This window comes from Ambystoma mexicanum, chromosome 9 (assembly GCF_040938575.1).
Source record: "Ambystoma mexicanum isolate Mex_15411 chromosome 9, UKY_AmexF1_1, whole genome shotgun sequence".
NCBI classification, from domain to species: domain Eukaryota; kingdom Metazoa; phylum Chordata; class Amphibia; order Caudata; family Ambystomatidae; genus Ambystoma; species Ambystoma mexicanum.
In genome coordinates, this window is record NC_090931.1 from 859,937,842 (window position 1) to 859,956,388 (window position 18,547).

The 18,547-nt window shown below is 43.2% G+C and overlaps 1 long non-coding RNA gene across 2 annotated transcripts in view; it reads right to left on the reverse strand.

Moving 5' to 3' along the window:
- Positions 1-355: 355 nt before the first annotated feature.
- The window catches only part of LOC138488699 (uncharacterized), a 132,416-nt gene continuing 114,224 nt past the window's right edge, over positions 356-18,547 (reverse strand). For both annotated transcript variants that reach the window (XR_011274695.1, XR_011274696.1), the window contains one exon: positions 356-1,274. This is a non-coding gene — a long non-coding RNA (uncharacterized lncRNA). The remainder of the gene's footprint in view (positions 1,275-18,547) is intronic.

Below are 18,547 nucleotides of genomic sequence, written 5' to 3' on the forward strand. Positions count from 1 at the left end.
AGGAATTAAGCGCTAAACAAATAAATGAATATGAAAATGAAAAAATGAAAATGTTATAGCGTGTTACAGTTAAAATAACTGTTCACACTGTAAAAAACACTCTGCAAAAAGAAATACATACATTTAAAATGCATTATACAATCAACCTTTTATGCACTATCTAAAAATCACGTAGTGGAAAATACTTTTTGTTTTTTTTTATTATTATAATACTGCCAATCTGGCTTTTTATAATCAACTCGATGATACATGCTACGTGAAATCAATTCTATGTCATACGAGATCCCGTCCACCTTTAAAAAGTATTCTGTCTATTTACATTCTAATTTGAGAGTCTACTATACAATCATAGTCCAAGCATTTTTTAATAATTACCCACAATTTCGCCAGATGATAAATGAAGGGTATATCATTTCTGTCCATCATTGTATTCCAGATTTTGTCTGGCGTAGTACAAGAGCTCAAATCCAACATGGCTGCTCTTTTTGCAAAATTATGTTCACTATGTAATGTAGTGCATGCGCCTACCAGATGTTTCACTGTTTCAATGCAATGCTATTGTAACAGTTTCTACACGAATTAAGACAACGCACCAATAAGTTTTAACTGAGGAGACTTTATTTCACTTGTATTAATCTTCTGAAAAGGCGCCACAGGATAAAAGAGATAGTCCTTACTGACTTTTCATTAGAATTCTCTCGTGTAAACGGGATATTCTACAATCTCTGTACAGGGTTCACCTTCTTTTCTGATTGTGGTAGACAAAAAGGTTTCTTGAATAATGTCTGCAAGTCCAGGTTGTTATTTAGGGTTCTCCTCGTGCAGCAGTCACTTTTACCCCTGGTATCATAAGTTCTCCCTTGATGTTTTATTTTATGACAGTCTCCTTATAAACAAAACCCCTCCCAACTCACAGGACAGTTCAATGTTTTAATTTAGTCCCTCATGGTTCTTGCCAAAAAGGCTTTCCTCACCACTGTTTCTCCCTCTTTATACAGATGACAGCATTTATTTTACAGTTGGTCGATTCCTCACAGGTTCCTGGCTCCGAACACGGGCCTCCTCAGCTGCGATCCCGGTCTACCGTGACAGATAATTACAAACAACAACTCTTGTCAGCCTTTCAGCTGCACCGCTGCCCAGCGTGGTAGCTTTTCTTCACCCAGCCTAACGAGGCTGATTTCAACAGAACAAATCACCCGAAAACTTCACTTCAGTCCTCCTGAGCTTTAGTATGCCCCTTCATTGGCACCTTCTCCCTCCTCAGAAGACATCTGCAACGACACCACACACATATTAGAGGAAAGCCCCTCACCCCTTGTAGATCACATGCTATTAGGCCTGGTACTTGTCCATCAATCCCCAGGGTCCCTCCTCCTGCATCTATCCAAGCACCCTTTCCTTGCTGTGATGTCCTGTGATGCAGGATTTCTCCTCCTGGCTCACCTTCTCTGGATTAACCCCTTCACAGTTCTTTACATAGTCTACATGTACGTGCACTTCTATTCATCAACAATCGTGAGCCAAGTATCTCCAGAGTATCGTCAAGATTAAATTTAAGTCTCATGTGCTCCATACAGAGATATGAATTAGAGAAATCTTGAATATGCTGGCCAGGCGCAAGTGAATAGTGCCAAACATTTGAGTAATTCCCACTATTTGCTTTGGAATATAGGTCTGTCAATAGCAGCTGTTTATCAAGGTCTAGTAGCTTTTCCCCGATTGCTTTTTTGTACTGAGCATAAAGAGAGCAGATCATGTTCTGCCCCAGGGCCACATCCCAATCTCGGTTCCCACTTTCCAGATGGTATACAGTTGTTTTGCCGCCAGGTTTTTTTCAATTAGTTTTTTCATGAAAATGTAAGGGCATAAAAGCGGCAGGGAATTAGGAATAGGCATTACATAATAGGAAGGGGGGCTTGGAGGGGAACAAACAAAATGTTCAATGAGTTTTTTCGATGAAAATGTTTTGTAAGAAAACCTGGTGGCAAATGAAAATAGTACATGGCACATTGCACATCGAACGCTGTCTTGATCAAGCCAATGTTTAGCTCACGCAATAGATAGTATACTGACAATTGGCTCGGGAAGCACAGGAGAGATTTTACACAAAAAGTCTCCAACCTCTTTAGTTCCACTGTCAACACAAACACTGATTCATGGAGCTGTGCAACGTGTATTTACGCAGTGCAAAGTCAGTGCAAATTCATGCTGTACTGCAACAATGACTTTATACTGACTTTGCACTGACTTTGCACAGCAGAAATACACTTTGCACAAGTTCCATGAATCAGGGCTTGTGTCGGCAGTGCAAAGTCACTTTTCAGCAGTGCAAAGTCACTTTTGAACCGTGCAAAAAATTCCAAGAATCCGGCCCTAAGGGTCAGATGCAGCACTAAAGTCAACAAACGCTACAAAGAGTGATTGTTGACGAAGGCTCCAGGCACTCTCAATTAAAGTAGTGATCAGCATTAAATTGTCTATTGTTGAACAGTTTTTCTGAATCCTGACCGGTTAAATGGAAGTACATGATTAATGTCAACCCACTCCTGCAATTCAGTCAATATCATCCTCGCAAATATGTGTGCACGAGCACCCAGCATCGCTAGGATGTGATTGCTGTTAGGCTCATTGATAGGTCCGCGATTGCATACCGGCACCACAATACTCCCAGCCCAGGTACCGGGCAATAGACCAATCTCGCACATTTTCTGGAAAAGACAGTATAATACAGTGCCCCATCTCTCCGGACTACATTTAATGAGGGTGTTGCAGATGCCATCCAGCCCCAGGGCTCTGGACTCCTTACTCTTTTTGATATGGTAGGTAACCGACACTGTGGTTCAAATGCCACTTTTCCTTACTTTCAAAGGCCATGCTGTGACCTTCAGTGCTTTTGTCCAGATTGCTTTGTATACACTGTTCCCATGCTTCTTTGCACACCCCTCTAGTAGTTTAGGTTTATTGGGATGGTCATTAACCACCTTCCAGAATGCACGCTATATTTTTTTGCATTTTTCACCTCAATCTAATTTCTTCAGCAGCTAAGGGTCAGCAAGCCCCATTTCCGTTATTTTTGATCAACAGTTTTACAATTGGCGGCAACCCCTTCCTTCTTATGACTATAGAGTTCGGCTGCGTGCAGCTCCCTTCTGAGATCACGTTTCCGGGCTCGGATATTCCTTTCACAGTAGTGAGCATGTCTTTGCTTAACCAAGGTGCCCCTGGCGGGCAGTACTCTATCCCATTTCGCGTCACTAATATACAGTCTACGATATTCGTTATAAAGGAATGGATTCGTATTTTGAAAAAAAACATATGTGCCGAAGAGTCCCCATTTGGACTGAACCCGGAGATATTTGACAATGATGCAATCTCATTTCGCATTCATAATTGAAATAGTGGTCAGCTCTGGCTAAATTCTTAGGTTTGCAGATCACTGATTTATACCTAATTCACTGGCCCTATCGATTGGGGCTGAGGGGAGGTCAAAGGTCTGTGGACCCGGCGGGTAACAACAAGATGATACTGATCGATTTCTTCTCCACATTCCATATTTAGATCCAAAATCAAAGGAAAAAAAAACATGCTTGAATAAACAGGTAATGTAGAGAAGAAGCGCTCTTATCTGTGACTCTGGTAAACCCTCCGGGAATGTCACCAGCCCACCTTCCATTAAGCATAATGAAACTCTGGCTTTAAAATAAAAAATCAAGAAAGAAAGAGAGAAAGAAAGAAAGAAAGAAAGAAAGAAAGAAAGAAAGAAAGAGAGAATGAAAGAGAGAAAGAAAGAAAGAAAGAAAGAGAAAAAGAAAGAAAGAAAGAAAGAAAGAGAGAAAGAAAGAGAGAAAGAAAGAAAGAAAGAAAGAAAGAGAGAATGAAAGAGAGAAAGAAAGAAAGAAAGAAAGAACGAGAAAAAGAAAAAAAGAAAGAAAGAGAGAAAGAAAGAAAGAAAGAAAGAAAGACAGAAAGAAAGAAAGAAAGAAAGAAAGAAAGAAGGAAAGAAACCATAAACATGTCGGTAGCTGCAAAGCCAACTATGTAGCCTAGGTGCTAATAATGCACGTAAAGGTAAGTAGCTTATTCTTTGTACTGCCTCCCTGGCTGGGACCATTATTACTTGTACTGTCTACCTGATAGTCCCACCGCTGTTATCAATGTATTCCTGATATTGTCATTATTGTTTATATTCCTTTATTGGCTAATCTGTCTATTAAATATTATTCTGCAGGCTACTCTACCTCGACATTATCTCCGGGCAAGGAACGCTGTGCCAGTTTGTAATGAAATGCCAGCCCGAGTTAAGAGAGCCTTCAGAAAGGATTGGTGGTCGATACTTCTACACCCAGAATCTTTGTTATTAGCCCCGTGCAAGAACCAAGATGATGATGTAAAGCATGGTGAAGGAGGGGGCCACCATGTGCCTGTTCCAAAACAATGTGCAATCCCACTCCAATGCACCCATTTCACACTGTGAAGGACATAATCAGCATTTCTAGCCAGCAGCAACTGGCTGCACACCACGGATCACCCATCAGAACCCAGTATACTAAATGATATTTTGGAGAATGGTTTATCATGGCAAACCTCTTAAAAATAGCTACTTGCATACGCTGTAGACATCCGATCTAGCCGGTGCTATTAATCTTCATTTTTATTTATAATGTGTGTTCCTTTGTTTGACTTGAAACTCAAACTTGACATTATTTGTGCCATGTTTATTTGCATTAATATGGAGCATGGGATGATTTTAAGTAATACTGTTATAAGGTTGTATTTTCCAGCGTTTGTGTTCATATGTTTCTATCTGGTGTTACGAGCCTAGATAACGTAATCATGTTTCTAAGGCATGACTGAATTGGCTAGATATCAGCTGGCCTAAAGCAGCAGATCTCCCAGGACCCCGAGCCACCTGCATGCTCAGTAGAATAGGTCCATTGCCCCAGGCCAGTTACGCAACAGTGCAGCAGAAGGTGAGTAAAAATGTGCACTTGAGGACATTTCAGGTTGTGTCTTGCCCAGTCGTGTACCGAAGGCCTCCGCGCCCCTTCACTACTGACATGTCCTACTATGAAACTCTTTGCAACAACAAAAGGGCAGACTCTCCACATTCTTTTGGGTTTAGTATCTAGCCTGTGAAGCCAGCAGAGGTCATATACACTCTCCACCCCTACCCACCACTGACTATTATGTGAGCCTTGTGACATGAAGCATTGGTTGATACAAAAAAGGCATTGAGGTGCGCCCAGATTTTTGGTACACGCAACCTGGGCTCTGTCTGCTTCATGGCTATTCTCTTGCAGTGGGGCTTGGTCACTGGTACACAGTGAGCTCAGTGTTTTACGTGGGATGGGGGCCACAATGCATTGCAAAACCATTTTTGGGGATGGGGCTTAAGACGTTTCTAAAGGAGATAGGGGGGTAGAGGGGCACCGCGTGATAAATTGGTTTATTGAGTATTGTACCAAAGATGCAGGTGCTGTCTTTAAATGTTCTTGTATCTCAATGTATAGGTATTATCAGAAGGTGCAAATGGGTGAACCAGTCTCAAGGCCAGCTAAGACTATAAAGAAGAACCAAAGCCAACAGAACCTGTTAGACACTAACAGGAGACCCAAATATGCACTCTTATAGGGATGTAGCCAATCCCAGGTTGATTGTCACACAAGTGTTCTGGGGCATACCCAAAAGTTGGGTGGATGGCCCAAAACAGATGTTGGAATTAGATAATATTATTGTTAACATTCATCATCACTCCGAATTTCAAAAAGAATCATCATTAAATTGTTTAGAGCTGATTTTCTATGTAACTAAATGGGTGTCAGAGTGTCTCACAACAAAGTTGACGCCACAGTAGTGTACCTGTGCATTATTCTTGAGTAAATATAAACATAAAAGAGGAAAGTCAATTTCAATTAACCATTGACAAACAATTTTTGTTAACAAGTAAAGAACTCGCATATAAAATTATACAGTTCCTGTTAGCTTTTATACATAGCAAATTCAAAACAAGATAATGAGGTACATAATTGTGTTTGAATTTCACAAAAATCTTAATTTAAATCTAAATCTAATAGGCTCCTCGTGGTGTAATGTAGTTGCCGACGCATTTCAAATTATAAATCCGTCTTCAGGGCTTAGTGCCTATTGTTCATTGCAGAATTAAGTTCCGTTCCTGTGTCCTTAGTGTGGTCTCTGTACGGGACCTACAGATAATGTAAAGCGTCTTAGTATCAAATATACTCCTAGCTGTGTTAAACTGAGAATATGTGCATTTTAAATGTTACTGACCTCAGGGTCTCGGTGGCTAGTGCATGTATACGTATTCAATCCTCATACTGCCAGTCACCGAGGCTGGCTTCAGGATCTTAATGAAGTTTCTGCAAGCAGCGTGTGGCTGCTGTGTAAGCGGTGGAGCGATTGTAATCGGTCCGATGAAAACCTAAAACAAATGGAGCTGTTACTTAAACAGTGTTAGCCAAGCCTGGTGCTACAGCTAATCGTGCTATGCTGTGGGTGTCAGACTACCACAGTCCGTGCATAGTATTGATATGAATCCGCATTGCCATGTAAGCGGATGTGTTCTTAAATTGAATTCCCTAGGTAACTAGATTCCTATACCTAATTCGAGCTTACCTTATGAGCGTCTTCAACCCCCGTTCATAGTCGCTGGACCCAGCGTTCACTCGCGGGTGAATGTGTATAAAATGGTTGCCATGGACAACCCGCGCATGCGCGTATGGGTTCACGGCGTCCATCTTGGTGTGGGAATGTTGTTATAGCAACGTCCCACGTGTAAACTATGATAGTTCCAGCCCTTTCATACGGGAATACAAAGCGTGATTATAAATCTCGGACTGCACTTATGTCAATTGATCAAGAGCCTACGTAATGTTTATGGTGCCAGGGAGAGGGGCTCGTATCTGAACAGTGTCGGTCAGGTGCCCCTTCCCTGTACAATTTGTAAATGAGGAATCATGTGCAATATCGGTAGTCCCAGGGAGTAAGGCACGTGTCCTAACAAGGTCGGTCGGGTGCCCCTTCCTTGTGCAATTTGAAGCTGAAAGCTAGTTATATGTTGAAGCATCATAAGAAAAGGTGTATGTGGACTGTTCGAGAACTTGCTGAGGAGAAACTGCATTTGCCCCATAGTTCACAAATGCATTGAAAAACATATGATTGTATTAAAACATATGTTAGTTGTAATAGACATTGAATGGACTTCACAGGTACTACCCAATTCAGGTGATTAATGCCACTTGCAATCTAGTACAATGTATAAAGCGTATTTGAACAAAGATATATCATAACTCCAACATAAATGCATGTTAATATTTTTAAAAAAACCACATAAATGCATGTTAATATTCAAACGACATGTATGTACAAACCGAGTCATTCAACAGTTCTACAGCCCATCCGGCCCAAAATCAATTCAATTTTGCTGCTGCACTTCGAAGCATTAGATAAACCTCATTATATGGCTGAATTGTATATTGAATAATGATACATAGTCCATGGAGCACACCATCCCACCATCAAAGTTCAAAGAGTACTCCACTCTCCCTTGCACATGCTGGAAGGAAAATCAAACAAAACACATAAGGTTGGATTCACAATTCATTCCTCTGGGATAAATGCAATCCAGGAGGTCTATCCATAGCACCTCCCGTTGCAGTAGTTTCCTGTTCAGATCTCCACCCCTGCTTCCTAGAGTGACTTTTTCAAGGATTACGCATTTTAATTGTGCAATTGTGTGGCGGGCTTCAAGGAAGTACATAGCCACCGGTGATTTGGAATTTCTTGTCCTTATATTGGATTTATGTTCTGTCCACCAGATTTTCGCTTTTCTTGTGGTCATACCAACATAATAAAAGCCACAAGGGCATTTCAGCGCGTAGATCACATTTTTGGAGTCACATATGGACGAATGTCTCAACATGATGGGTTTGCCAGAATGCGGATGCGTAATGGTGTTGCCAGTAATTATGTTCCCACAATGTTGGCAGTTGAGGCATGGTTGCGTGCCTTTGAATGTCCTGCTGTTGGGTTTTCACGTATCCCTGCATTAATCAGACTACTCTGTAGGGATTTACTGTTATGGTATGTAAACGTGGGTGGTTCCCTGAACAAAGGTTGTAATGTAGGGTCCATCTGCAGCATGGGCCAGTTTTTTTTATCATCCCTTTGATCTTGTGGCTCTGTATGGAGTATGTTGTTACGTAGACCAGGGTTTCTCCTTGCTTTGGTGGTTTAGGGGTGAGGAGTGGGTCCCACTCAATTGCGTCTACTCTTGATGCTATGTCTGAAATAAGAGCAGAGCCATAACCCCTTTTCCTAAATTTCATCTTTAGGGTGTCTGATTGTTGCCTGTATTCATCCATCTCTGAGATATTTCTTCTGTAGCGAAGGAATTGACTCAAAGGCATGCTTTCAATGGTGCGTTTGGGATGGAAACTTGTAGCCATCAATAGGCTGTTACGGTCGGTGGTCTTAGTATATATTCTGGTTTCCAAGGAATTGTTCTTGTTGCAAATTTCAACATCAAGGAAGGGAATACTTGCTTTACTTGTGCAGGTTGTGAATTTGATTCGTGGATGCATGTTGTTCATCATCTCAAAAAAATCCATGAGTTCTTCATCTGGACCTGACCAAATACCGAAGATATAATAGATATAACGGACAAAAAGTGAGAGGTGTTGTGCCCATCTAGGTGAGCTGAGGACATTCCCATGTCTCATAAACGCATTGGCGTAGGTGGGTGCCATGGCTGCTCCCATGCTTGTTCCTGATAACTGAAGATAATATTGGTCTCTGAATTTAAAGAAATTATTCATTAGGACTAATTTAAGGAGCGTAAGGATGAACAGTCTGTCACCTTTACAACTGGGTGACCGTAGTAATAGCCACTCCACTGCTTCTAGTCCTGCTTCGTGCACAATATTAGTGTAAAGGGACGTGACATCCATCGTAAAAAGAGTGTCTTTCCCTTCCATAAACGTGATGTTTTTCAGTCTGTTCAGAAAGTGCATGGTGTCATGCATGTACGTTTCTGTGGTCTGTATCAGTGATTGTAATACTTTGTCCAGATATCGCTAGTGTTCCAGAATGCTATTGGTGGCAGCTATTATGGGTCTCCCCGGGGGCTTGTCCAGCTTTTTATGTATCTTGGGTAGGATGTAAAGCACAGGAATAATAGGATGTTGATTCTCCGGGTATTTACGTGTTTTTGCAGAGATAACATCTCGATCAAGTGCTTCATCCAGAACTTGTTGGATTAATGTACGGATCTGTTCAGTTGGATCACATGGAATCTCTCTGTAGGTTTCAGAGTCAGCTGGTTGTCTCCGTATCTCTTTGAGGTAGTCAGACTTATTCATGAGGACGAGTGCTCCCCCCTTATCCGCAGGTTTGAAGATTATATCTTCATTATTCAGCAGATTCCTAAGTACCTGCCTCTCTTGTTTGGAGAAATTTCCTTGTCTCTTTGTATTAAATGATAGTTTCTTCAGGTCTTCCAATACTGTCTTTTCAAACACTGTCAGTACGTGATTTTGTACAGGTGGATTAAATGTGCTTTTAGGTGGTATTTCGAGGAATTGACTTTCCTCTTTTATGTTTATACTTACTAAAGAATAATGCACAAGTACACTATTGTGGCGTCAATTTGTTGTGAGAGACTCTGACACCCATTTAGTTACGCAGAAAATCCACTCTAAACAATTTATTGATGTTTCTTTTTGAAATTCAGAGTAATGATGAATGTTAACAATAATATTATCTAATTCTAACATCTTATTTGGGCCATCCACCCCACTTTTGGGTATGCCCAAGAACACTCGTGTGACAATCAACCTGGGATTGGCTACATCCCTATAAGAGTGCATATTTGGGTCTCCTGTTAGTGTCCAACAGGTTCCGTTGGCTTTGCTTAAGAAGTTTCTGTCACAGGTTCAGAATCCCAAGTAGCTAAGGACCCATTAAATGATGTGGGGGTCCTATGTAATTAAAGGAGTGGCATAACAGATGTGAATTTTTCGTACCTAGAATGAAAGGGAGCAAATATATTTTAAAAAGCGTGTTAAATACAATTATCATTTACAATTGATATTGTTTACACAGTAAAACGAACTGTGTTACAAGATGATACATGTAATCGGATGATTAATATGTGAAAATGAATGAACAGATAGAAAATTAATCAATTCAGATGCAAATGATAGTGATTGCCAAACGCATAACTCAGAAAAGAGATATGAATTGATGATGTAAAATGTTAGTAACTACCCCCTCCCAGCATGTTTTACCTTCTGCTGCCAGCGTCGAAAAGAAGGAAGGGCGATTCAGCTCATGGTAATGTAAGACCGGAAGTGCAGGAAAACTAGATTCTGTGGTGGGATTTGCTGGCTGGCTGAGGGGGGCTGGACTGCAATGCTCCCTCACCAGCCGCCCTGCAAGCCAATAGCATGCAGGTCCGTGTTCGCTCTGCGGCAGCACTTCACCCTGGGAACTTCTTTTTGGCATATGCCTATTATTTGTCATAGCACCGAGGCAGTGACCCAATATGCATTGGTTTTAATTCTGGTGCAGTAACCGGAGTTGTGCTGGTCATGGCGTCAATCTACTAATTTTGACTGCTCTTCTCAATGGTATAATGCCTGGCTTTCAATTTGTGGAAGCACAGTCTATGACTATGTATGCTTTGGTATCATCACAGCCCCTTACACAGCAGAAATATGTTCATTGAGGCATCCTTCACAGCCACATCATTCCTGTCTTTGCATCAGCTCTAAGACTGCACCGATTAGGTTATTGCACCTCATATGCCAATTGTAGCCAGAGCACAATCACCAAATGCAGCTGACCTTAACGCGGATGCAATGACAACATTTGCACCAGTGTTAGCAATTCAACTAACAGCAGCACAAGTGTGGTCATTGCACCTGCCCTGACACTTATGCAAATCCTTCCAATGTACCAGCACTACCACCAGCATGAATCTGGCAGTTGAACCTGTACTGCAGCCAGCAATGTATGCAAGCTCTTGTTAGGCAGAATTATATGCAATGCCCTTTGGGAACACCACACACAATTAAGACTACAAGTGACAGTACAAATTCACCTTTGGTACAAGCCTGTACTACACAGTTAAAGTGGTAGCAATGGCGGAGCAGCCAGACTTATCTCAAGAGTAAGTGAGCAGTATCAAATAGTTACACAAAGGACAGCAATTACTATGATTCAGGCAAACACTGACTCAAGGTTTTCAATTAAAAGAATATACATTTATTTCACTCTTCAGTTGTATAACGTTTCACTCTTCTGAGCAGTTTAAAAATCACACTCTTCATACACCACACCACTTCCCTTAAATTCCAGACAAGTTAAGCTCACAAAATGAAGTGGGAGCAAAATGGCACTGCAGCAATTTAAAAGGGAGAGAAAGACAGAAGTTAACAGAAATTGAATCACACCAACAGGTAAGTACTAAGGGCAATCGAACAAGAGAGACTACAATGATAAAATCTGATAGAAAAGGCTTAGGGCCAAAGTCAATGGTTCAAAAGTCTTTTGCTCATGACAGTGTAGTTCGCGGTAAAGTTCATGGCACGGTTTCCGCGCGAGGTTGGTTGGTAGAAAAGTTAGTTCAAAGAGAAGAGAAGGACAAGCCCTCGGATTGGAGAAAGATTTCAAACACTTTAACCGCGGCTGAACGAAACGAACAACCGGATTTGCACAGTACCTTAAAACGGAGAGGGAGCTGAGGCAGAAGTTCCAGGTAGTTCATGCAGGCTCACGGTTTCTGAAGCAACTGTTGGACTGATCAGAAGTAGGAAGACTGGAGGGTCCTGCACTACCCAGGGAAGAAACCAGCAGCAGAGCAAAGCAACAAATAAAAGGTGCCCTCCTTAAAACCCAAGCAGGGTCCGTCCTTCCTGGCTATCCGGCCCACTGTAGCTCTGTACAGCGAAGTGGACCAGAGGAGGGGTCCTGGCTTGCAGTTTGGGTGAACTGGGTGGTCCCACCAGCTAGAAGAAGTTTCCTGAAGGATCTTCTCTGTCGTCGGATTATGAAGATTCTGACCTGCAGCAGGGCTTCACAGGGCGGTTCAGTCGTGGTAGGGGTCCTCTTCTGTCAGTCCCTCATAGGTTATTTCGTTCCAGTGGCGACTCTGCTCTTCCAGTCCCAGAGACCTGTTTTTTATGCAGTTTTCCCCCATTCATACAGCCTGGCTGTCAATCACACAGCAGGGTGGCTGTCCTGGCAAGGACATTCGCCCAGCCAATCAAACAGGAGTGCGACTTGGGTTACCAAGGGAACCCATGGCAGGGGTCCTAAACCCCCTCCTTCACATCCTGCCTACCCAGACTCTCAGGCGCCTAAAGGAGGGCTTCTCTGTGGAAAACCATGAAAAAGCAATGAACAAAGGGACCAAACTTGGTTTGGCGCGCAGAGTAAAACACGAGAAAGACATTTACAAAAAAGAAATGGCGAATAAACCCAGCCGGAACCGTAATAAAATATATATGGTCAAGCGGGTTTATGTTTGAGGCTAATATAATAGCCTAAAACAATACCATGGTTATTTAAGATAACCGCGGTATACAAAATAGGGTAGATACCACTGCCACCAGCCAAGTCTTAGTGCAAAGAGAGCAAAACAATGCTCCAAGAGGCACAGACAAAAAGGGATATGAATTAACCCTTTCCAATACTCCATGGAAGATGGGGTGTACTGGGTCTGTGGTAAAAGTGACTAAATAAAGTTAATGGCAACGGACAGTAGTCAGCCCCAGAAAATGGAGTCGGTGGGAAGTCTAAAAGACAACCCTGTTCTACTGCAATGAAGGTGCTGTGTAACACACATGGAAGAAATTGGCGCCATGGAGTAGGTGAGGCTTTAGTGCCAAAGAGCACACAAAAAGTAGAAATACACATAGCAAAACACATTGGGCCTCATTAGGACCCAGGCGGATTTCGCGGTGCTAAATGCACCGCGAAGCATGGCGGAAAGCCGCCGATAGCGCCATGGGGGTTGGCGGATTTACCGCCCCATTCCGACCTCGGCGGAGCGGTAAATCCCCAATCCCCATTCTGCCCTTCCCCATTCCCATTCTTGCCCCATAGGGTATAATGGGAGTGGGGAAGGAGTTAATTACGCCACCGTAAAATACGGTGGCGTAATTAACAACGAGGTCCCGTAGCGCCATGGTTTTCTCCGGCTGGTAAAACCAGGCGGAGAAAACCTCCATGGCGCTACGGGAACTCGTAGTATGGCGGAGAGGTACGCCATGCACTACGCTGGCGTAAAACCCTCTCCGCCAGGGTCCTAATGAGGCCCATTGTAAGAGTGGGAAAAAGGCTCACACTCTTACCAAGTGAGAAAAATAAATCCTAGAAATCCAGCAAAGCTGCTGAGGGGCTCAGTAGGTAAGGGAAATCAAGCATGTATGAGAATTCTCCCTAACAGCTCTCAAAGAACCCCCAAGATGTAAACATCTGACAATCCCAATATATTTCCAGTTTACACAGTCCCATTAAATGACAAATTGAAAATCCCATTATACTCGCAATTTGACAAACCAGTATTCTACCAGTTAAACTTCAGTATAGTCAAATTTGACAACCCCGGTGTATATACCTTTTCACAGTTCCATTCTATACCCAATGTGACAATCCATGCATGCTGCAAAAATTGATAGACTCCTGGTTTGACATTCATTTGCACAATGCCAGTATATTCCAAGTTTATCGTACCTAAAATAAATCTTTTTCTGTCAATCTAGGCATATTCTCAGTTTGTCAGTCTCCTTAAACTCCCAGTTTGACAATCATACACTCTCAGTTAGACAATGAGCGTACATCTTTGGCTTGTTATCTTCCTGTTTACCCTTGAACAATTGTTGGTGTAATCCCACTATTACACATTCCCTCATTCTCCCCGTTTATTATAAAACAATTGAAGTAAAAAGCACAGTATCCTTGTAGCTTGTGCAGCCCCAGTATGACAGCAATTTTAAAACCCTGCAATACTTCCACTTACCAAAATCCCAGTTTTGTCCCACTTTGACATTCACACTTTGCATAATTTCTGCATACTAGTACAGGAATACTCAACCATTCATTGTAAACGAATACCCAGGACTCGCAACCATAGGCCTATTAGCACTTATGCTTTCACATTAGGAATGGACTGGCTTTGTTTCACTGGCCAGGTACAACACTCTTAAATCAGATGAGGAATCTGGCAAGACGAGCTCCTGTAAGTGACAATACTCAACAGTACACTACACCTGAAACTAAAAATGTCAGATAGGCACAGCACTAACAGCACAGCCTGGTTTGACGCTGGACCTTCAAGTTCACCGAGCACCCGACCACGTATCCAGGAACTACTCGTAATTCCAGATAGAATAGAACTGGATGTAGCTGCACATTGAGAAGGTGGTAACCTATAAGCAATTGCTCATAAAGTCGACAAAGGGATGCCCGTAGATCTGCAATCGCTTGGCCCCGTAAAGGTTTGGGAATTCGTCAAACTCAACGTTGATGATATTGGTAAGCCATGGAAAGGTACGGCCAAGCTTGTCGAACAGAACTAACTCCACACTAGACCGAGAAGTTCCTGGAGGACTAAAGAGCTGAACCTCTATAATAGAAAGCAATAGTTACCTCGGCAGGGATAGGAAGATAATCAGGAACAGAGGACCTCTTCTAACTGCACAGATACTCACACATACCTACCATTATGTTGACTCTCTCCTCTGCATCAACAAACAATTAGAATGTGGATATCCCCCATAATTAATGTTGGCCAAGCTACACACATAACTATACACCACCATGCACCCCTCAACGATCTTTAGAGCACAGCTATACCCCAAGAAAAATTGGCCTAGCTGCAGACATAAACTCATTCACAAACACCACCTCCGCTTGAATGCAGCTACTCAATACAATTCGGCCTAGCTGCTCACATACTACTGGTCTCACACAACCACCACACCACTCCTAGCATTATAATGCAGCTATCAACTACGAATTGTGACCTTGCTGCTCACATACTGAGTGCACACACACAAACACTACTTACCACCTTATTTTTCCACTGACCTGGACTCCCGTGCCCGAGGGCATTCAACCACAGCGCCTTGAGATCATACCAATGGTGTAAGGCAAAATACAGAAACCCAATAATATAACAGCATAATTCCATTTTGAAAAAATAGTCAGTAGGCGCCCCTCTGCAAGAACGAACACGGCTAAATGACCTGTTCTTTGGGAAGGTACCCACTCGAGAGCCTGCAGCCACACTTTAGCTCACTGTACCCTTCACAGAAGGGAAATATCCATTTGCATATCAGTCTTTGTCCCGCCCAGATGGGCAGTCCAGCACCAAAATGCTATGGCAATTCTCTTGTGAACAAGAATACCAACAGCAACCCCATACACGTGCTTCAGCCTTGTTGGGACTCATCAGTGAGGTGGAGCTATGCCTCTCTGAGCACAGTGAGCAAGGGGAATTGCCAAAGCAATGGCTGCATACTCTCAAACTGGGAAAAAAACACAGAACAGGTTCCATGCCATTTTCTTTCTAGAGAGGGGCGCATGTTACCTTTTTTAATAATATTACAAGAGAACTTGAGGTTGGTCACAAGTGAATATACTGTAACAGCGCCACAATGTCTCTGGGTGCTGGGCGCTTTATAAATCCAAATAAATAAATAAATAGCATTTTGTTGCTAGACTGCCCATGTGGGTGGGACAAAGACTGATATGCAAATGATCATTTCCCATCTGTGAAAGGTACAGTGAGCAAAAAGCGATGGCTGCGGACTTTCAAAGTGGGAAAAAAACTAAGAAAAGGTTATCATGCCATGTTCTTTCTCGAGAGGGTTGTTTGCTACATGTTTTAATAATATTGCAAGGAACTTGGGGTTGGTCACCCTGAGTTACCCGGGGGAACCCAGACGTGGACTCCCTGCTCACTGTGGTCAGAGAGGCAAAACTTTCCCTCATTGATGAGGCCCAACAGGGCTGAAACACGTGTATGGGTTTGCTGTTGGTACTCTTGTTCAGACAGGAATTGCCATAGCATTTCGGTGCTGGACTGCCCATCTGGGCGGGACAAAGACTGATATGCAAATGGTTATTTCCCATCTGTGAAAGGTACAGTGAGCAAAAAGCGATGGCTGCGGACTCTCAAAGTCTCAATTGGGACTCTAAAAGTGGGAAAAAACCACAGAACAGGTTATTATGCCATGTTCCTTCTAGAGAGGGGCGCCTGCTACCGTTTTTAAAAATAATTCCACTTTAACCATTTTTGTAGGCATCCATTGTTTGTTCAATCCCAGTATGTTCCCAATTTTATAGCTACAGTATATTACCAGTCAGTACAACCTCCACAATAGATTTCAAAGATGCAAGTGCGGAACCAGGAGTTCCTGCCAAAATGGAATTTCCGTCACCCACGCTAGAGGAAAAGAAGGCTTAAATAACTGTCCAAAAATCTGAGCTGAGTAAAAAAGGCTTAAAACGCCGTAATAAAGATAATATATAAAAAAAAAATGATGTGATAGTTTTGATATGTCGGTGTGGAAATTCAGAGCAGAGTCCAGCGTGAAACCTATGGAACGGACAAAGGGCACAAGAATGCGTGACATATTCAAGGCGGATAAATGAACCAGCCATGGGTACATTTAGGAGAGAGAAGCTGCAGCCGGAGAGATTAACAAACTCGTATTTCGGAGACTTAACTTCAAGGAGTGCAAAGACATCCCGTCTACTATGGGGCACAGAGAGTAGACTTCCTCCAAGGATGAAACAATCGGGTGTCATCAGCGCACTGGTGGATGGCGACCTTTGAGCAGATCTCCCAGCCGCCCCAAATAGATGTTAAAAGGGAAGAGACTGCATTAACTGCAAGGGAATTACGCACACAACTGGCAAAGGGGATGATCTAAAACAGTCCAGCGCAACAAATATGAGATCCCTCGAACAAAAAAAGGTGGTAGTCACTCCAGAGCACTACCTCCCACCCTCATGCGAGTGGTCAAAATGTCCTCAACTGCTCCTTGATCAAACGTGTTGAAAGCATCTGAGGGATCAAGAAGGACCAATCAGGAGAGATGGCCCACATACAACACACAAAGGGCATCATCCACCACCTGGATGATTGCCAACTCTGCGCCAAAGCCTGACCAGAAGCCAGACTGATCATTCCTAAGCAGGGAATTTAAGATCAACACACAAGTGAAAGGCTACATGGCATTCAATGCACTTATTCAAAAATGGGATGACTGTGATAGGCCTAAAATTAGCTAGGTGAGAAGTATCCATTCCACTGCAGAATACTTTGGTGAAATAGGAGCATATTCGTACCCATAAGGGTGCCTACTTTGTTCCGATAAAATATATAGTGTCTTTGCGAAAATAAATGGTTCTTTAATAAAATGTCCATACATTATGTTTATGTTTATGTTTATTTTTATTGAGTTTATATAGCGATTTACGCCAAAGCGCTTTACAGAATAACAACAGGTACAGTAATGAATGAAGCATAGCATACAAACATGAAACAAACCAGTGATGCAGTATTTAGAACAATTTACACAGAGGAGGGGGGGCGAAGGAGGGAGGGGAAGGGGGGGGCGAATGAGGGAGGGGAAGGGGGGGACCCTGAGTGACCTCCAATGCACTAAGGTGGATACAGTATCCAAATTGGGGTCATCGGAGGGTTGGGGGGAGGAGGTGGGGAAAGGAAGGGGGGCAGGCGTGTGAGGGGGGAGAGAGGTAGGGAAGGAGAGTCAGGGGGGAGTGGAGAAGAAGGGCTTTGATGGAGGAGCGGAAAGACGGGTAGGTAGGGGTGGAGCAGATAGAGAGAGGTAGGTAGTTCCAGTGGAGGGGGGCCAGGAGTTGGAAGGAGCGGAATCGCGAGGAGGCACAAGGGGCTGGGGGTACGGCGAGAAGGTGGAGATCAGCTGAGCGGAGAGAGCGGGAGGGAGGGTAAAATGAGAGGAGGGAGGCAAGGTAGGGGGGCGAGGTCATGGAGAGATTTGTAGACAAGGCAGAGGAATTGGAATTTCAATTGTGAGAGGAAGGGGAGCCAGCCGAGTTGAGAGAGTGAGGTAGAGATAGAGTCTCGAGGGCCAAGAAGACATAGAGTGCGGATAGAGGAGTGGTAGATGGATTTTAGGGGAGTCAGGTGAGAGACAGGGAGTCCAAAGAGAAGAGAGGAGCAGTAGAAGAGACGGGAGAAAATAAGGGAGGAGATTGGGAGTTTAGAAGCGTGAAAGGTGAGGGAGGAGCGGATCTTACGGATGTTGAAGAGGTGGTGCCGACAAGGATGAGAGGTTAAGGAGATGTGGTTAGAGAAGGAGAGAGAGGAGTCAATGTGGAGGCCAAGGTTGCGAGCATGGGTGGTGATAGGGAGATTGGAAGGGGGAAAGTGGTTGAAGGGGGCAGGGGAAGGTGAGAGAGTGTTGGGAGGGAAGAAAAGCACTTCAGTCTTGTCAGTGTTGAGGGAAAGAAAATGGGATGACATCCA